This window comes from Loxodonta africana, unplaced genomic scaffold (assembly GCF_030014295.1).
Source record: "Loxodonta africana isolate mLoxAfr1 unplaced genomic scaffold, mLoxAfr1.hap2 scaffold_29, whole genome shotgun sequence".
NCBI classification, from domain to species: domain Eukaryota; kingdom Metazoa; phylum Chordata; class Mammalia; order Proboscidea; family Elephantidae; genus Loxodonta; species Loxodonta africana.
Window position 1 is genome coordinate 1,726,123 of NW_026975011.1, and position 22,457 is coordinate 1,748,579.

Genomic DNA, 22,457 nt, shown 5'->3' on the forward strand with positions numbered 1-22,457 from the left:
ACTCAACTTCAGCAATATGCTTGTCAAACTGAAGAAAAAGTGTCAAAGCAGATATATGATTAATTTTTTTAGTATTTGGACTGTAATAGTCAATGGCCACGTGGATATCCAGTGTTAGATTATTATGATAGGCGTTTTTTCCCTGAAATGTCCTCACTGTAATTAGCTCTGTTGTTCCAGTTATTCTTACTAATATGTTTCAAGAAAGACATCTAAGAATATCATGTGACTAACCAAGCTAAAGAGATATGTATTTATTTGTATTATATTTTCATGGGGTGTTTACATAAGAAAGTAAATTATTCTTAGACAAGTTTCAACTCAGAAAATAATATAGAAATATATGAAGGGACTTATTTTTCTTATCTTTTTCTTCTTAACCACTGGCTTTAGTTTGAGTCATAAATAGAAGAACACAAGTCAGAGAATGGCATCTGTCTGGAAAATAAAGGGTATTGTCTGGAAGGGAGAATTCCATCGTAACGGAATTCCTACTACAGAGTTGTATCAAATCGTTAAATTCACGCACACATGCTCACCACAGAAAATCTCCTAATAACAATTTGCAGATCCCTTTAACTCCCGTCATTCAACCAGTGCAATGTCAGTCATTTAATCGCCAAAGGAGGATGAACCACAGCATAGTGACTTAGTTCATAGTTCTGGGCCTCACCAGAAATCCTGAACTCCAGGGAGTTCTCTTTGTTATCTTTCTCTTCATCTATCTTGTGGCTTTTCTTGGTAATATGCTCATTGTTGTTGCCATAATTTATAGCACCACTATGTCTTCCTTCTGGCACTGGCAATCATGGACATCATCTGCACAACAAGCATCATACCCAAAATGCTGTGGCCCACACTCACGTCAGAGAAGATCATCTCATATGGCGGCTGCATGTCCCAGCTCTTCTTCTTCACATGGTCCCTTGGGGCTGAGATGGTTCTCTTCACCACCATGGCCTATGACTGCTACGTGGCCATCTGCTTCCCTCTTCACTATAGCACTATTATGAACCGTCATATGCGTGTGGCCTTGCTCAGCATTTTCGTGGCTATTGCAGTGACCAATTCCTGGGTGCACACGGGTCTCATCCTGAAGCTCACCTCCTGTGGGCCCAATACCATTGACCACTTCTTCTGTGAGATACCTCCCCTTCTAGCTTTGTCCTGCAGTCCCGTGAGAGTCAACGAGATGATGGTGTATGTTGCTGACATCATCCTTGCCATTGATGACTTTATTCTCACCTTCATCTCCTATGGTTTTATTATTGCTGCTATTCTCAAAATCTGCACAGCAGAAGGCAAGAAGAAGGCCTTTTCAACATGCTCATCCCACCTCATCGTGGTTTCCCTCTACTATTCCCCTCTAATCTACACCTATATCTGCCCTTCTACCAGCTACACATTTAACAAGGACAAGGTGGTAGCTGCAGTCTATACTATTGTGACCCCCACATTAAACCCGATTGTGTATAGTTTCCAGAACAAGGAGATGCAGGTGGGGATTAAGAAAGTGTTTCTTCTCTGAAACGTTACTGGTTTCAAGAGACTATCAATGCTGTAGGCTAGAATCATCCCCTGGAACACCTCAGATTTTAATAACCTTTCAGTGTTGCCTATACTCCACATTTCCCATTCTCTCTTAAGAACAAGTCTGTTTTACTCCACTGTAAGTCATTTCCTTAGCTCCTATTTTCTAAGATACACTTATTCCCTTACCTTTGCATCTATGTTGGCTTCTACACGTAATTCCACAAGTTTTTGAAATACTCTTCTTCATGAAAACTTTCCAAATTCATCACAGTGGGTGTAAAATATTTCTCTGATTCCTACCCTGCTCTTATCATTCTTATTGCCTCTACACATTTCATATTCTTCATGTGAACAATGCTTGCAATACAATACACATACACCCTCACATAAATATATATACATTGTGATATATATTACAATGTATATCTTAACATCCTCCTAAAATACTGCCTAATTTCAAATCTTATAAATTCATATACACAAATATTTATCTATACACATATTCACACATCAAACACATATATAAAATAAAAAAGATTACTTCTAATATTATAGAATCAGTTGTTCTAAGAATAAGATCATGTATCCAGTTTATATACCCTAAAACATATTTTATCATTATGAGACATATGTGTGACTTAGGCAGTAGAGAATTTCTTTGAAACCAGTGTTATAATCAGGGTTCTCTGCAATATCTTTTTATTGATGCAGGCATTTTTCCATAATTGTCTTCTTAAACCCAATCAAGTCCACATCATTTTTGCCTGCCTTCAATATTTTACTCTATGGATACAAGAACCATATATTATTATTAAAGTCCATTATATAACATTTAACAGCAAATTCTTAGTATACAAATACCTAACATACATCAATAGAATAAATTTCTCTCAACACCCTCCAGCTAAAGACCACCATGAACCCACATGCAAGTGAACATATTGGGTTTATTTTCTTTTTGCAATAAATGAAACAGCATATAATGGGAAATCGTGTAGGGCCGCAGTTAAGAGAGTGTTGGAAGGGACTAATTTCAAATGGCGTTAGTTGATTTGAAGAAGGATCAAGGAAGTGACAATTTTCCTGGCTTGAGTGGTGTTGGAAATGAAGGCAATTATATCTAGGAGGCAGGAGGAATGAAACATTGCTAAAGCTATAATTGGTAAAGAAACAGCAGTCACTAATATTAACTGGGAAAATAAGATATTAGCCATTTCAGTTCTTCAGCGAGTGTTCTTGTTTTTATCTGTGCTCAGAAATGTCTATCGAGTAAGTTCCATCTTAGTAACCTTTTTCTGATGCTGGCGTTCAGGGATTTTTTTTCTTTTATTAGAGAATCAAGACGAGAACGCCATGGCCGACGTGACTGAGCCAGGCCAGTTCAGCTGCAGCTGTGAGAGACTGTCTTTCCTTTCTCACTTTTTTAGTGTTAAGTGTGTGGATTACCATCTCCATTATGCTCTCTTCCTTGTCAAAGAAAACTATGTGGAAGTCAATTCAACAACACAGGTTAATGCCTTGTAAGAGCCTGAATGTTACATAACCACATGACTGTGTTCCTTTTATGAAATTATGTAGTTAAAACACAGTCCGAAATACTGAGACCATCATTTGAAACATTCAAATGCATTTTTATCCATTTTTTAAATTTTAAACAAAAAAATTTTTTTAAAGGAACTTTTTTGGAACTCACGCCTCTCAGAGCTTGTTCCACTGTAGTTCAGGTATTATTCTTGCTCATTATTGCAACCAGTATTGCATTTTAAACATGCACATAAAGAAATATGACATCAATATATTTTGGACTGTCTTAAATGATTTTATAACTAATCCATTATACTGCAACATATACCTCACAAGACATCGGAGGTAATTAACTACGTATATCTAGTTGTCTAGAATATTTATGTATATATTATCTACAGGTCACTAGACTTTGCAGTTGAAATTGTATCTTTTCAATATTTCCTTACACAGCACTTATACCCTTAGCAGTGTAAACATCCATATTAAATTGTGAATTTACTGATCTTTCTAAGTTTCGGAGTAAGGGAACAAGAGTGGTTTGAGTCTTTTTTGCCATTTATTTGTTGATACATGTTATCAGGAGGGATCAGGCTCTGGAGAAGGACGTCATGCTTGGTAAAGTAGAGGATCAGTGAAAAAGAGGAAGACTCTCAACTAGATGGATTTACATAGTGGCTGCAACAATGGGCTGAAGCATGACAACGATTGTGGGGATGGCGAAGGCCTGGGCAGTGTTTTGTTCTGTCATACATAGGGTCGCTATGTGTCAATTTGCCGATATTTCAATGAGGGGTTTGGAGAATTAGGGTGTATGATGGATTTGAATTTCACTGCATCTAGTATTTTAATAGTGTTCCATGATGGGCTGGGCTACTTTGCTTAGAATAGTACTCATTTAGTTTACTTTTAGTTCATTAAATAAATGTCATCTTACTGAAAGAAATTGTAGGGCAGATACTCGTTAGGTCTCTAACACAGCCAAATACTAATAACAGAGAAACTACAACCATCATGCTAAACCAACGGGAGATTTATGCTCATGCAACAGAAGTCTGATGTTAGGCAATCAGTGGTATCTCTAGCAGCTCAGTGAAAGAACTAGGCTTCTTCTATCTTTTTTCCTAGGATCTCGAATAGCTCCTGAATTACTAAACATTACACCCATGATCCAAACGGAATGAAGACTAAAGGATGAGATGGTAAAAGGGAAATAAGGCTTTGTCTATTAATTTTATAAGGCTCATTCATGCTAGAAGCACTATTTTGGCCATTACTACTTCACTAACCAAACTCAAGCTAAGTACTGGTTGAAAGAGCAAGTTTTAAAACTGGGCAGTTAGTATCTTTGAACGAATTTGTACTTTACACATGTGGGGAAGAAAAGAGGGTGTTCATGTTACGTTGGTTACTAATAGTATCTATCACAACAAATGTATCTTACCTGAAGATCTGAGGTCACTAACTTAATGGTTGAATAAAATATAGATTGAGAAAATGAGGATGCTAAAACTGAGAACACTACCATAACACAAACTTCTATATCCTACTGGTAGAGGCTATAAAGTTAGCCAGGGTTTAATATGGCTTGGTTTTCAGAAACAGGTATTCAGAATTGTATTTCTCTGTGCTACATTATGCCAAGAAGCAAGCAATGTTGGAATTCAGATAATTTATTTAAAATGTAGATTTCCTTGTAATACAAATATGGGAGTCAAAAGGTCAACTCCATCTGAGGATGTGGGTTCATTTAGGCCACACATTTTTCTAGATAAATGCATGGATAAAGGTCTATAAAGGGAAGATATGGCCATAGATAGTTCTTCCAGGAAAATAGAAGACCCTTTATTCTGAGTTAAGCAAAGAATAAAGTATTTGTTTGAAAAATTCAAGCAACTTGAGTTAAATTAATTTTTTAAAGTATCCGGAAGTTGGCCACAAGTGAAAGCTCAAGGTTTGGCTCCATTGCCCCAGATCCCACTCTGGGTTTGCATCTTTCCAAGGATATGAAATACTTTTTACATTTCAGGGCAAATTATTAGGTCACAATATCAGGATATGGATTATGAACTTTTATGGGATTAAAAAGAAAAATTTGACTATGATCTGCATTGAATGATTTATCTAGAATAGTGGCTGACATTTTTATTTTATTGTGAACCTCTGAAGTTTTTTTGTTGTTGTTTACTGTCACATATATACTTCGTTCTTTATATCATATATTATATTATATTAAAATAAATAAAATTATTGAAGACAAAATACATGATATTTAAGATTTTTAATTTACTTTATTCATGGTACTTTTTTTGCTTCAAAAGATAATCATTTGCATTAATAATAATATCTGTAGTAAGAGCAATGTGATTGACTATGCCTCCATATTTTTGAAATCTTATCTAGTACGTGGCTGTTAGTGAATAAATGTCCTGCTTCTAGGCATATTATATTGTAGAATTTACACTCAATAACTACTAGGGCTAAAAATGACACCTCACAACACATCCCAGTGCCGTCAAGTCAATTCCGACTCATAACGACCCTATAAGACAGAGAAGAACTGCCCCATAGGGTTTCCAAGGATCACCTGGTGGATTTGAACTGCAGACCCTTGGGTTAGCAGCCATAGCACTTAACCAGTATGGCACCAGGGTTTCCTCACGACACACAGTACATCAATATAGAATAAATACATTAGTGGTTGTGCTTACTAACTCATAACAATTTTCAATATCTTTCAAAAATTATGTAGGCATGCTGTTGAAAGTTTATCTTACAAGTAAATCAGAAGCTATTGCAGGCATGTTTTCTTTAAAATGGGTAGAACACCTATCCGGGCTACTTCTTTTGTTAAAAACAGATTAGAAAATTATGTTTCTACAGGTGTTAAGTATGCACACATGAGGTTTTACAGTTCATTTGATTACATCATTTTTGTTAACAAATTCACAAAACAGTAGATATATTTTCAAACATCTGTTTTTTTCCCTTTATTGCCACCTTCTTATAAAAGTTAACTTTTTTACTTATTTTTAAAATGTGACCTCCACATTGAAAAAATAGTGTGCTCTTAAGCTGGAGTTTGGTAGCATGAAAATGTCCCTAAAAAGTTCATCAAATTTTGGAATTTTTTATTGGGAAAAAAAATGCCTTGTGTTGGAACTATTTCAAATTACTTTTAAAAAAATTGCAACAATTTTTAAACTGTTTTCAATAAGATTAGGACTGTAATTCTGAGATAAAATACATGAACTCCTCAGTACAAATCATTCAACTTCTTCAGTAACAACAAAATTTCAAGTTTAAAAAAAATTCATGATGCATTTTACCTTTAAAATGGACATATTTTCTATCTCTGCCCACTGAAAAGACTTAGAAATAATGATCAATACAGTAGCAGTGAACACTCCCAACCCTGAGATTGTGATATCTAAAAAAAGAAAAAAAAATTCCTATCAAGAGTGCCACAGCTCTTTGGGGAAATGGTAGGCTACCAGTTATGGATATAATTTATATATGGCAAGCCAGGAATTTGTGGTCAAACCAGAAAACATGATCGCTATCAAAAATGAATAGGATCATGACAAATGGACTCAGAAATCGATTTACATGCTTCCACTGGCAAAGATTGGGAATTTGTGCAACAATACTGATAGTAATTGTAAGAAATTTAAGACATCAAACATGTTTAAATTGGGGAGGCCTAGAAAATCTGATACGGCAGTTTTACTCTTTGTATAAGGTTGTTATGAGTAGTCGCAATCAGCTCAATGGCACACAACAACAACAGTGCATGATCCTAAAATATTTGGGGAACTTAGGAGGATTTTAGGGAACAAACTCAGTAAATTTGGTATACAGGTAGCACCCAATTTATGACACATTTGAGTTATGACAAGCTGAACTTATGACCATCCTTTTTTTTGTACATATTATCATTAGTAATATGTTGCAGTATGTCATTTGCTGATGTTATCATTCTCAGATGTTCACTCACAGATGTTCAATTTTGTGTTCAAAACACTTTCAGATTTATAAAGATACTGATAATAAAAGGCTATAAAAATGAAAAAAAAAAGAGGCATTCAACAAGTAATTATGAATTATCTAAAAAAATGAAAAACATCAGCAAAGAAATACAGGTTGCAATAAATGACCAAATAGAAATTACATAACTAAACATTACAATAACCAAACCAAACAAACAAAAAATCCTGATGATAGGGTCAGGAGTAGAGATGGCAGAAAACGGAATCTGCGAACTTGGAGACAAAGAGAATTTGCTCAGCCTTAACATTGGAGAGGAAATCGACAACAACAACAGAAAAAAAAAGATTGTTATCATTGACCCATGGGTCAATAACAAAAGACCTAATGTTCCTATCTTTGAAGCTTTGGAAGAAGAGAAGAAAAAACATGGGATAAAAGATTTGAACAAATAATGCCTGAAACTTCCTAACTTGGATGAAACACATAAATCAACAGATTCAAGAATCTGAGAAAACTGAAATAGAGTAAGCCCAAAGATATCCATGCGAAACTGTATCATAATTAAATTTTGGAAAACTAAAGACAAAGAAAAAATCTTGAAAGTGGCCAGAAAGAAACAATGTATTACCTAAGAGCAAGACCAACTCAAGTTATAGTGGATTTCTCATCTGAAATGATGGAGGCAAGAAGGAAGTGGAACATTTTTCAAGTACTAAAAGAAAAGAACTGTCTACCAAAAATGCTGTATCTGGTAAAACTAATTTTTTTTTTTCCTGGAATAATGGGGATATAAACACTTGAAGGAAACAAACACATGAAGGAAAAGTAAGAAATTTGTTGCTAGCAAAAAAAGATCTATTACTAAAGAACAATTACAGGAAATTCTAAAAAGGAAAAAAAAAAGGAAATTATGACAGAATAAGGCTGGGAACTTTACACCCTCCACTGCCGTACTTCATAAGTTCCTTCTAAAACAATGAAAAACCAATAAAGAATTGGGTAAAAATAGGTATAACTATAACAGACTACCTTTCTCCTCATAATTTCCTTATATCATATTTGATGGTTGAACCAAAAATTATAACATCAGTGTTATAAGAAAACTATACTGTTTGATATACTAAAAAAACAATTTGAATAAAACAAGATGGAATTCTTAGAAATGTTCAAGTAAGCCACAGGAAATCAACAAATGAAGAACAGTAATGAAAAATTAAAGAAACAGACCACCACTAATATATTAATAATTAATTTAAATGTAAATAGTGCAAGACTGTTAACCAATTAAAAGACAGAGATTGAGAGGATACTTAAAAATACATGACCACACTACGTGATGTCTTCACAAAACTCACTTAAAACACAATAACATAAGTAGGTTGAAAGTAAAAATAGAAAAAAAGATAAACCATGTTAACAATAATCAATAAAGCATAGGAGTGACTACGTTTAAATCAGATAAAGTAGACTTCAAATCAAAGAAAATTGCTGGGTAAAAAGAGAAATAGTATATAATGACAAAATCAAAACAACAACAACAAAAAACCCAACCAACTGAGACGAACTAGTGATCCTAAATATCTATGCACCAAACAACAGGGCTTTAAAACACACAAAACAAAATTAATTGAGTTGAAAGGATAAATAAAGAAATCCACAATTCACTTATAGCCAGGTATTTCAGCATTCCACTCTCAGCAATTTAAAGATAAAATTAGATATAGAACTGAATAAAACCATCAAACAACAGGGCCTAATAAACTTTTCTAGAGAATTCCATTCAAAAACAGCAAAACATACATTTTTCTCAAGAAACCATGGAACATTCTCTAAGAAAGACCATATCCTGGATCAAAAAACAAACCTCAATAAGCTTAAAATAATTGAAATCATACAAACTTTATTTCTGACCACAATGAAATAAAACTAGCAACTGATAACAGGAAGAAAACAATCAAACATTTATAAATAAAAAGTGTTTCTAAACAATCTATGAATAAAAGAGGAACCCTCAAAAGAAACTGAATAAAAATGTGAATACCATATACCAATATTTGTGATATTTGCTTAAGTAATGCTAAGGGCAAACTGCATAGTACTGAATGGTAATAAAAGAAAACTAATCCATGATGATAGGAGCCAGAACAGTGTTTGACTCTTTGGGGCTTGGCGCTTGGGGCAGGGAATGACTGGAAAGGGGATGGGATGAAGGAATTTTCTGCAGCGATTACAATTTCAATACTTTACATGGGTATATACATTTGCAAAAACTCACTGAGTAATGCACTAGCATTTGTATATTTAACTGGATTTCACTCAAAAAATGATACATTAATTTTGTGTAACCTCAAAAATAAAAATAAATGGAAAAAAAAATCCCATAAGCAAATAAACTAAGCTCTAATTTTTGATACATAGACATCCCGAAGCATTTAGGAGGTGACGTGACCAATGCCTGAAACTTATTTTGAAATAAATGAAGATGAGTTGATGGCATTGATAAATGTAGAAAAAGACTTTGATAAATTGATAAAGGGTACAATGATGGTTCAGTGGTATAATTCTCATCTTCAACATGAGAGACCCAGGTTAGATTCCTGGCCAGTGCACCTCAAGGGCAGCCACTACCCACCTGGCAGTGGAGGTGAGCATGTTGCTATGAGGCTGAAAAGGTTTCAGCAAAGCTTCCAGACAAAGACAAAATAGGAAGAAAGGCCTGGCAATCTGCTTCTGAAAATTAACCAATAAAAACTCTATGGTTCACAATGCTCTGATCTCATTGTGCACGGGGTCACCACATGGCAGAAGCTGATTCAATGACAGCTAGGTAGCTGACAACAAAGACATATTCATATAAGGGGCATAAGTTGGGCATTGGATTTAATACTTAGTCACCCAAATACATTTAAAGCAAAGGTTGGTAAGAAATCTGAGATATATGAGAAAAACAAAGTAAAAATAAAGCTAAACAAGCAAAATTACAGTTTGTTTTCAGATGCATACTGATCAATTCCCAATAAATCAAAACCTTTAAGTAAGTATAATATATAACCTCAAGGAGTTAAGAATGACGATTTTATAGGTAGCATGGAGGAGAAAAAAATACAAGAAGAACCAAGTGGAAATATTGGATACAAAATGTAATTTCTAAAAAAAAAATCTAAAAATGTGTTAAATACCAGAACAAACATAACCATTTCTGATTATTCTGCTCAGTTATTAGGTAAAGAACTTGTCCTAGGCAACATCCGGGCAAAACAAATTGTTTCAGCAACATAATCATTGCGAAAATAAGATAAGTATATTCACTCCTCACTTATGGACCTGGTTTGGCTCTAAAGACCAGGCCATTACGTGAAAACTGGTGCTATATGAAAATGGAGGATGACCACATCAGATCACAAAATGGAAGATGACTACATAATTACATAGCTGCCAAACCATTGAGAGTCATAGCCCAGCCAACTTAACATATAACCTTAACCACCACAGCCAGTGTTAGTCTTGCCTCGCAACATGACATTTGTTACTGCCAGACATATGTTGTTAATGTGCAAAGGAGTTGGATAGGAGATTTTTTACTATTGTCATAAAAGTGAAATGTTGGATAACGAGATAGTCAATAAGTGAGGAGTAGGTGTAAAGGTAAGGAAGGAGACATTTGAAGATATGAGAGAGTTTTATTTATTTGAAGTAAGATTACAGTTCCACTTCAAATGTGTTAAGCAATGCCAAACAGCAACAAGCAGTATCCCCTTGCTCTGTTTGAAAGACTGCCTCTTGGTCTATGTACAGGCTTAGCATGAGCATAATTAAGTGTTCTGGAATCCCCATTCTTCGAAACCTTATCCATAAATTTTATGATCCACTTAGTCAAATGCCTTTGCATAGTCAATAAACCACAGGTAAACATGTTTCTCATATTCCCTGCTTTCAGCCAGGATCCATCTGACATCAGCAACGATATCCCTCCTTATTAAGTCTTCATCTTAATTTGGCTTAGATTTCTGTCAGTGTCCTGTCAGTGTCCTGCTGCAACTGTTTTTAAATTATCTTCTGCAAAATTTTACTTCAATGTGATATTAACCCTTTCATGAACCATGGGATATGTATGCTGGCATCATATTTTCTGCTCCTGGAGGTTTGTTGGAAACCCTGGTGGCGTAGTGGTTAAGTGCTACAGCTGCTAACCAAAGTGTCGGCAGTTCGAATCTGCCAGGCGCTACTTGGAAACTCTATGGGGCAGTTCTACTCTGTCCTATAGGGTCGCTATGAGTCGGAATTGACTCGACAGCGCTGGGTTTGTTTTTTTTTTGGTTCGGTTTTGAAGGTTTGTTGGCAGGCATTTGAGCCACTTTATTACGTTCCAGCATCATTGTGGATAGTGGTGCGACTGCCTACAAAACAAGCAAGTTGGTCTGTGCCACATGTGCGTGTTGAGAGCTATTTGTATGAGGGGATGCTTCCTGGAGGGGTGATTGTGTGAAACGTGTTTCGTTTGGCTTCTGTACAGTGAGATAAGGCTTTCAAGTATGTTTGCTATTTCCTTCATGTTATTGGGAAGGTACAGTTACTGACGCCTTTGAATTGTGGTATTGGCGAAGAATATTGAATATACCATGGACTGCCAAAAGAACAAACAAATCTGTCTTAGAAGAGGTACAGCAAGAATGCTCCTTAGAGGCAAGGATAAGGAGATTGGGTCTTACATACTTTGGACATGTTGTCAGGAGGCATCAGTCCCTGAAGAAGGACATCATGCTTGGCAGAGTACGGGGTCAGCAGAAAAGAGCAAGACCCTCAACGCGGTGGATTGACACAGTGGCTGCAACAATGAGCTTAAGCATAACAACGATTGTAAGGATGGCTCAGGACCGGGCAGTGTTTTGTTCTCTTGTGCCTAGGGTCGCTATGAGTCGGGACTGACTCGACAGCACCTAACAACAACAACAATAACAACAGTTATTAGCATTCAAAAAATATTCAAGTAAATGAGTTATTTTGGGGGTGAAGACAATTTGTGATGCACTTCCTAGGCCATGGGACTGCTATGTCCAAAGCGTGTAGTGTGCTTCATTGAACATGGTACTGATATGGCCCCTCTAAATCATACTGGTAACAATTATGTGCAACAAGTGCAATGTTTATACAGTGTGTATTTGTGTGTGTTTTTGGAAAGTGGAATAAGATATTTTATGGCTCAAGTGTTACCAGGAAGTGTGAAGCACCATGAGACCAATATGCCCCGCATGTTTGATGTGCTTCATGGAACACGGGACTGATATGTCTTGCTCGCGGTTGGTACCCCATTTTTTTTCAAAAGAAAAACAAAACTACCAACAAACAATGATTCAACATTCCTACCATTAGTTATGGCATCACCAAAAAGTCCCCCAAAATACATAATTTGTTCATGAAAGTGTTAAAGATATTGTTTGACAATTTTTGGCTTCCACTGGATCCCCTTTCTTTGGAATGGGTGCATATATAGATCTCTTCTAGTCAAATGGCTAGGTAGCTGTCTTCCGAATTTCTTGGCACAGACAAGTGAGCATTCATCTGCTTGTTGAAACATCTCAATTTGTATTCCATCAATTCTTGGAGTCTTGTTTTTCACCAGTGCCTTCAGTGCAGGCTGGACTCCTTCCTTCTTCCTGGTTCTTGATTATTTGTTACCTTCTGAAATGGTCAAACATCAGCCAATTATTTTTGGTACAATGTCTGTGTATTTCTTCCATCTTCTTTTGATGCTTCCTCTGTTGTCCAATATTTTTCCCATAACTCATTGCTGTGGAGTTGATTCTGGCTCATAGCAACTGTAGAGGACAGAGTAGAACTTGCCATAAGGTTTCCAGGGAGTGGCTGGTGGATTTGAACTGCCAACGTTTTGGTTAGCAAATGTAGCTCTTAATAACTGTGCCACCTTGAAACACAAGGCTTGGATTTTTTCCTCAGTTCTTCCGTTTTGGTTTTCTAACTCCATTTCTTCGCATATTTCATTATAACATTTTACTTTGTCTTCTCAAGCTGCCGTTTCAAATCTTCTATTAAATTAATGGATAATTTTTTAGAGCTTCTCTTATTCTGGGAGTTCTCTAGGAGTTCAAATGGTTTGAAATTGAATACTTTGACTGAAATAACTTGTCAGTTAAATCTATCTTAAGATTTTTGTGTTTTTCACTGACCTGGCTGAATGTTTTACCAAAATAATAGCATTTTTTTGGAGTTCTGTTTTTGAGAATTCTAGCCCCAGTTCTTTTGACTTTATGAGTGAGATTTGTTTGCAAACTTTTACCAGTCAAATAGATTCGTATAAAGCAACAGTGTTAAATACCATGTTTCTTAACCAAAAAAAATAAAATAAAACACCATATTTTAAAGCAGCTGCAGTTTTAGTATAAATACTGTGATGTAGTTAAAATATTAAAAAAAAAAGTTATGAATCTAAAGTTATGTCTTCAATACTGAAATAAATGGCCATGCCAGGAAAATGAGTTCTTTCTTTGGATTGATGGATTTACTTCAATAGTCGATCATCATGTGGAGATGGAGGTTAAACGTAGGAGGTTTAACATAGGAGTTCAAACAAGCCCAAAGGCACCAAGGGGAGATGGTGTTGCTCTTCTACCACCTCAAGTTAATGGGCACACCGGTGTGCTCCCCCTCCCGTGCTCCCGCTCCCAATGCACTTGCAAACAGACGTGCTCCTAATAATCACATATTGTGTATCAGAATTGCAGCTGATCCAAGGAGAAACTGAAAACTTTTTCTCAAAGTTTGTCTTTGATTTCACTGTTGTGAAGTTCCTCTGAAGTGAACGTGGGACTTCATTACTGTGCTGGATGCTAGCGAGAGCTGAGCTGGAAACTCAGGGGATGTTTTAACAAGCTCTTATCCTCTAGGGATCCAAACTGCATATGCAAGTGCATATAATTTCCTCCATTTAATTAAAACTTTTTAATTATTATATTGAAACACTCTAACAAGTTCCCTGGCATGCCCAGAGCTGGGGTTTAACTGGCAGGGCTCCCTTTTTTATTTTCAAGGTCCTAATTGTCATCTTGCTAAGTAAAGAAAACAAAGCTTCTTTTCAAGGCTTGCTTGCTGGCTGGCTGGCTGGCTTGCTCTCTTTCTTTTCTCTCTCTCTCTCTCTTTCTTTCTCCTCTTCTTTCTTTCTTTCTTTCGTTTTTAATCCTCTGTGAGAGACAATCTAAGTCTTTGCTCAGTCCCGATGCTTTTAACCTGCCCATATTTTAATAAAACGTCTCACTGGGATGCCAAGTGATTATCAAGTTAGAGAAACCTTCCTACCATCTCAAGGGAAGTTCTCTGTGCAACATGTTTGATGAGTCAAAGCAATCAGATTTTGGATTGAAATTACTGGGTAATACTGTTGCGTTTTCTTTGTTCTCAAACAAAAGCTTTTTGTTTGTGATGTTGTTTTTCACATGTGCCCTCACTCACTTCTATGAAGCAGCAGACCACATTGGCTCCCGCATTGATAAAGAGGCTTCGTGAGAAAAGATACTAACATTAATCAGTTTAGATTTGACAATCTAATTAAAAGAATCATACTCCATTGCCCCTTTACATGTCCTCTTCCTACCCACACCCTCCCTCCCCCCAAAAAAGCATGATTGGATGCTAGACACAGGCTAAGATATTAAATAACTGATCACTGATTGGGGTATAAACTGAGCCAATCAGGGTATGTGAAGAAATGAGTTATAAATGTAAAACTGTGACAGTCAAAGCACAAAGAGCTCAATTTTGGATGTTGAAATTCTCATTGAGGGATTTGTAAGTTTCCAGTCTCCATCTTCACTTTTGTCCTTAACATTTTTATTTTGAAAAATGCCACATTTTTTCAGTAATCTTAGGTTTCTGCTGACATTTAATATCAGTGAATAACAATGTTTTATCTAAAGATGCTTCCTGCCACTACTGTTTTATAATTATCATCACTTATTATTTTAGCCATTCTATGGAGGTAATTTATGTATTTAAATATTTGATTTGAATGTAACTCTTTTGGAATGAAAAGTGAGTGAAATACAGATCCTGATATGTTCTTCCTCAGATACTATGTCTGTCATGGGAAATACGCTTCATCTCAGATGCAAGGTGGCTCTTTTCAGGATTCTAAGGCAATTTGGGGCATATCGGAAAAGGCTGTCTAGGTCAACATTGGGATTTACAGCGACCTCCGGAAAGGGGAGTGAAGGAACACGCACCAAGATTGAAATACCACGTCTCCCATTCTTTTATTTCATTTCTGTAAGCACTTTATTTGTCCTGTATGGAATTTTCGTATATTGTCATTTGGCACTCTATGACACTGTTCTCACTGAATTTTCTGCATCAGGATTATTCTTATTTAATAGATATTGCCCTATACTCAGAGACCCTGGTGGTGTAATGGTTAAGTGCTGAGGCTGCTAACCGGAAGATAGGTAGATCGAATCCACCAGGCACTCCTTGGGAACTCTATGGGGCAGTTCTACTCTATCCTATAGGGTTGCTATGAGTCAGAATCTTTTGTGTCAGTGCCCTGGATTAGCCTTACAGCTACCCTTCACTTATCAACTACCTCATTTTCCAACATTTCACATTTACAACAATAGTAAAAAATCTGCTATGTGACTATTCAGCACATTAACAATGTACATCTGGCAGTAACAAACACCGAGGTGTGAGGCAAGTGTAATGCTGCTGTAATGGTTAAGATTATGTGTCAACTTGGCTGGGCCATGATTCTCAGTGTTTTGGTAGTTATGTAATGATATATTTTGGCAGACATGTAAAGAGGTAATTTGGCAGTTGTGTAATGATGTAGTCATCCTCCATTTTATGATCTGATGTGGTCATCCTCCCTTTTCTCATAATACCAATTTTTGCATAACGACCTGGTCTTTGGAACATAATCATGTCAATAAGTGAGGAGCGGGTGTACTTATTAATGTATTTTCTGAAAATTCTTCAAACATAATTATGTGCTTTCTATTATGAAACTGCAAGCAGTTATAATACATATAATTTGCCTCCCATTCTTAAATGAAAATTATCATTTCTATAATTTGTCTATCCCTCATTTTATTTCTACTTTAAAAAAATACATATAATTGGGTTCAGTCAATCTATCATCACTTTCTCCTCCATTATGTGGACAGCAGAGCAGTTTTCATCAATACCTTATCCATGCTAGCTTCAGTAGCCTTGTCAGTACATCAGTTTGAATATAGGTAGATGTATCTATAGTGTAAATTCCTAAGCATGGATGACAAATTGGAAATGCTTTTGAAATTTTCATAAATAGGAAAAAAAATTATCTCAATAAGAGTTATAAAACTTTATCCTCTCATCAGTCTTGCTTTCACACATCCTTGCCATCAGAGTATATTGTCAAATTTTGTATTGTTGCAAACTTCAGTGTACTTTTAATCAGCATGTTTTCATTATGAATGAAACTCAATGTATTTGTCAGGTGTTTTAAAACAAATTTTCTCTATTTTTTTGATGAGCTATCTCTTAGTTTCTTTTGCCTATTTTTTCTGTTCATTTGTTGGTATTTTTATTCTTGGTTTCTAAGAGCCCCTTTTCAAGGTTATAAGTTGAAATTAAAAAAAGGAATAAAATGTAATTAAATTAAAAAGTCCTTCAATATTGTAAAAATGGTATAAAAATTTTGAAAATATTTCCCTTAGACATGATACATTTTTCAGTGCAGATTATTTTGTACTTTTTATGTCAAATTAATTTACATTTCTTTCATCAATTCTTGATTTTAAGGCATACAAAGACCTGCCCCAAACTAATTGCACATATGTACATTCCCACCAGCAATAATCAGAATTCCAGTTACTGAGTTGTATGTCTTTTCCATTTTATTCATTCTAGGTGGCATGAGGTAATATTATATTTTATGAATTTAATTTGCATTTTTATGATTCATAACAAACGAGTCCATTTTCATATTTGCTATTGGATATCCTCTTCAGGGAAGTACGTATTCAAGGCTTTTATCCATGTATCTATTGGGGAAAACTAAGTCCTTGGGTGGCACAAGTGGTTTGCACTCGACCACTAACCTAACCAAAAACCCACTGCCATCGAGTCAATTGCGACTTGTAGTGACCCTGCAGGACAGAGTAGAACTTCCCTATAGGGTTTCTAAGGCTGTAAATCTTTATGAGAGCAGACTGCCACATCTTTCTCCTGATGAGTTACTGATGGGTTTGAACCACTGACCCTTTGGTTAGCAGCTGAGCACTTAATCACTGGGCCATCAGGGCTCCTGACTACTAACCTAAAGGTAGGCAATTCAAACCCAGCTAGCAGCACCATGGAAGAAAGGCCTGGAGACCTGCTTCCATGAAGTTTGCAGCCAAGAGAGCCCTATGGAGAAGTTCTACTCTGTAACACATGAGGTCGCCGTGAGTCAGATTTGATTCAATGGCAATGCATTGTTGTGTTTTTTGTTTGTTTGCTTTTCTGTGTTTGTTTTATTTTTTCCTATTGAGATAACTGCATTTTTTACTATTAATTTGTAGGAATCCATTATATATTGCGGATATAAGTTTATTGACAGACATTTGTATTCCAACATCAAACTCTCTGGGATGCCTTTTCACTTTGTTAATAGCACCTGCTGATGAATAGAAGTGATTAATCTTAAAATAATTCAGTTTTTTTTTTCTTCCTTTATGGTTAGTGATTTTTTTTTTAACCTGGTTTAATAAGTCTTCATCTACCCAACGTCATAAAGGTGGCCTTCTTTACATTCTCTTAGAACATCATTATATTATTTTTTCACGTTTAGATCTATATCCATTTACAATTTATTTTTGTGTTTGGTATGACGTAGGAGTCAAGAGTAAATTTTTTTTTTCATACATTGATACAGTGCCATCCTGAAAAGACCACCATGGCTTTTCTGTACTATTTTCGTCATAAATCATCTATATATTTTTAAAGCGTTGCTGTCAAGTTGATTTTTACTCATGGTGACCCCATGTGTTACGGAGTAGAACTGAGCTCCTTGGGGTTTAATCTTTATGTAAGCAGATCCTAGGCCTTTCCTCCATGATGCTGCTGGGGCAAGTTCAAACAGCCAGCCTACTTTTAGCAATTAAGTGCAAATAGTCTGTGTCATCCCCTTGCACTCTATTTCTATCCCTCTCTCTGTGTCAGTCTCCTTCTTTATCTCTATATATGTAGTACCTGAGTGGTGCAAATGGTTGATATGTTTGGCTCCTAACTGAGAAGTTGGAGGCTTGAATCCACCAAGAGATGCCTCAGAAGAAAAGCCCGGTGATCTGCTTCCAAAATATCAGCCATTAAAAAACCCATAGAGCACATTTCTACTCTAACACACACGGGGTCACCATAAGTCAAAATCAATTCGATGGCAGCAGGTTTTATGTATCTATATATAATATCTCTGTGTAAAGATATACAGATATGATAGATAGATAGATGATAGATGATGATAGACAGACAGACAGGTAGGTAGGTAGGTAGATAGATAGGTAGGTAGGCAGGCAGGCGGGCAGGCAGGCAGGTAGGTAGGTAGATACACATATAGATACATAGATAGTTAGATACATACATACATAGAAAGTTGTAACTCTATTTTGTTCCATTGGTCTATTTGCCTATATATCAACAATTCCACGTAGTCTTAGTCACTAAAAAAAAAAAAAAATTTTTTTTTTTTTTTTAGTCACTATGGTTTTATAGGAGGTCTTGATATTTGGTACAGTGTACTCACAGAACTTAGTTAATTTTTCAAAATGCCCTGATTATTCTTAGGTCTTTGCCTTTCTTTGAGACTCAACTTTCCCAATTAAAAACAAACAAAACTGCTGGAACTGTGGTGGGGATTGCATTGAATCTACAGGCAATTAGGAGATGGGAGTTGTGATCTTTGAAATATTGTCTTCAATCCATAAGCCTGGTGAATTCTTCCAGTAATCTAGGTAGTCTTAAATTTTTCTCAATTATATTTTATAGTTTTCATTGTACAGGTTTTGCATATCTTTTGTTGGACTTTTTACTAGGAATTTGACTTATTTGATGCAATTGCAAATAAAATAATATTTTATCTAAAATGCATAGAAATCTAGTCAATTTTGTTGATTTATTTTGTGTGCAACAATCATGCTACATTTATTCATTAACTCTCAAATGGTCTGTAAATTCTATTAATATTTCTCCATAATTCACGTTGTCTGTGAATAATGATGCATTTTCTTTCTTCCTTTGGTATTTTTAGCCATTTTATTTCTTATCCTTGCTTTACTGTATTTGCTTAACTTCAAGCATAATGTTAAATAGAACTAGGAACAGTGGTTATCTTTGTTTCTTTTTCATACTCGGGGAGAGAATTATGAGATATTTCACCCTTGTATATGTTTGCTATGGGTTTATTTTTGAATATGCTGCTTATTATACTGAGAAGATTTCTCTCTATTATTTTTCCAAGAGTTTGTATAATAACTGGAATCTCTGATAGCACGGTGGTTAAGTGCTCGAGTGCTAACCAAATGGTTAGCAGTTTGAATATGCAACCCACTCCTTGGAAGCCACTTGGGGCAGTACTACTCTGTCTTATAGGGCTGATTAGTCAGAATTGACTCAACAACAGTGGGTTTGGTTTTTTATCATAGCTGGATGTTCAATTTTTGCCTTTATGCTTTTAGGAAATATTGGAGTTAAATTATACTTTCTTTAATTATCATGGTTAGTCCAGGTATCAAGATTATGTTGTCCTTATAAAAGGAGTTGGAGATTTCTCCTCCTTTTTATATTTCATTCCAGTGTGTGCAAGATTGGTTCTTTTTCTTCCTTACTACTTAGAAGAACTCATGAAGGCCATGAAGGACACCATCTAGGTCTGAATTTTTTTTTGTAATAATGGAGTTGATATTAAATATACCTATCAGAGTACTCAAATTTTTAATTTTTTTTTCAGTTTTGGCATGTTGTTCTTTTTATAAAAGCATCCATGTAACCTAAGTTGTCAAATTTATTGACATAATGTTTTAATTAATAATCTTTTGTTATCTTTTCGGGGACTATAGGTTCTACGGTAATGGACCTTTTAATCCTACTATTTCTTATTTGGATTTTTCCCTCTGTCTTCTCATTATTATTATTGGGTTTATCAATTTTATAAATACTGAATGAAATCCATTTCTAGTTGTATTGGTTTTTTTTATTGTAACTTTGTGCTCTGTTGATTCCTCTTCTTCTTCTTATTGCTTGTTTCTGAATTCATAGGTTTGGTTTGCTATTCTTTTTCTATCTTGGGTTCCTCTCCCAAATTAGGCATTTTACATCATTATTATTGTTAAAGTAAAAAATTTTCTAATTTCCTGTTTGTTTGTTTTAAATCAGCGATTATATGTTATTGTTTTGTTAGGTGACGTCATGTTGGTTCAGACTCATAACAATCCTATGTACAAGAGAACGAAACACTGCCCAGTCTCGTTCCATCTTAACAATCCTTGCTATGTTTGAGCCCATTATTGCAGCCACTGTGTCAGTCTATCTAGTTGAGGGTCTTCTTTTTACCTGACCCTCTACTTTACCAAGTATGATGTACTTATCCAAGGACCAGACCCTCCTGATAACATGTCCAAGGTACATGAGATATTTGTTGTTGTTAGGTGTTGTTCAACTGGTTCCAACTCACAGCAACCCCAGCACAACAGAACGAAACATTGCCTGGTCTGGCCTCATGCTCACAATCATAGTTATGCTTGAGCCCATTGTTGCAGCCACTGTGTCAATCCATCTCGTTGAGGGTCTTTCTCTTTCCCACTGACCTTGAACTTTACCAAGCATGATGTTCTTCTCCAGAGACTGATCTCTCCTGACAACGTGTCCAAAGTATGTAAGACATAGTCTTACCATCCTTGCTTCTAAGGAGCATTCTGGTTGTATTTCTTCCAAGACAGATTTGTTAACGTGAGACATAGCAGCAGACTATTTAATTTTCAAACAGTTGAGAATTTTAAAAAATGTATTTAATTTTCTTCTACACATTTCTAGTCAAATTTCATTGTGGTCAAGGAACAGATTAGAAAGTATTTTACCTTGTATAATTTGATGAGGCCTGTTTTATGGTCCTACATAGGGCCAATTTTACAATTCAAAAGATTATGAGTTTGGTCCCTGTGGTTCTGTGTTCTCTATATATCAAAGCTACTTTCTTAATTTTGTTCACATCTTCTCTGTTCTTATTAATTTATTATCTGCATATTATTTATACATTAGTAATGGAATGTTTAAATCTCATGCTATGATTATACATCATTCCTCCTGATAACACATCCAGAGTACATGAAATGATATCTTATCAACCTTGCTTCTAAGGAGCATTATGGCTGTACTTCTTCCAAAGCAGATTTGTGCGTTCTTCTGGCATTCCATGGTATATTCAATATTCTTCAACAGCGCCATAACTCAAAGGCATCAATTCTTCTTCTGTCCTCTTTATTCATTGTCCAGCTTTTGCATACATATGAGGCAACTGAAAATACCCTGGCCTGGGTCAGGTGCACTGTAGTCCTGAAAGTGACATCTTTGCTTTTTAACACATTAAAGAGGTCTTTTGCAGCAGATTTGCCCAATGCAATGTGTTGTTTAATTTCTTGACTACTGCTTCCATGAGCACTGATTGTGAATACAAGTAAAAGGAAGTCCTTGACAACATCAACCTGTTCTCTGTTTGTTGTGATATTGCTTATTGGTTTAGTTATGACGACTTTTGTTTTCTTTACGTTGAGGTGCAATCCATACTGGCATATGTAGTCTCTGATCTTCATTAGTAAGCACTTCAATTCCTCTTCACTTTCAGCAAGCAAGGTTGTGTCATCTGCATAACGCAGTTTGTTAGTGAGCGTTCCTCCAATCCTGATGCCACATCCTTCTTCTTATAGTCCAGCTTCTCAGATTATTTGTTCAGCATATAGACTGAATAAGTATGGTGAAAGGATACAACCCTGACACACACCTTTCCTTACTCTAAAACATGTAGTGTCCCCTTTTCTGTTCGACAACTGCCTCTTGGTCTATGTATGAGTTCCTCATGAGCACAATTAAGTGTTCTGGAATCCCCATTCTTCAAAATGTTATCATAATTAGTTATGATCTACACAATCCAATGTCTTTGCCTAGTCAAAAAATAGGTGAACATCTTTCTGGTATTCTCTACTTTCAACCAAGATCCATCTGACACCAGCAATGATACCCTTCATTCCATGTCCTCTTCTGAAACCAGCTTGAATTTCTGGCAGTTTCCTGTCGACTTGCAATCACTTTTGAATGATCTTCAGCAAAATTTACTTGGGTGTGGTATTAATGGTATTGTTAAATAATATCCGCAATCTTTTGGATTACCTTTC

At 35.7% G+C, this 22,457-nt stretch overlaps 1 pseudogene; it reads left to right on the top strand.

The window, feature by feature from the left end:
* The first annotated feature begins 425 nt into the window (after positions 1-425).
* On the top strand, positions 426-3,532 carry LOC135229376 (olfactory receptor 13G1-like; annotated as a pseudogene).
* Positions 3,533-22,457: the final 18,925 nt, after the last annotated feature.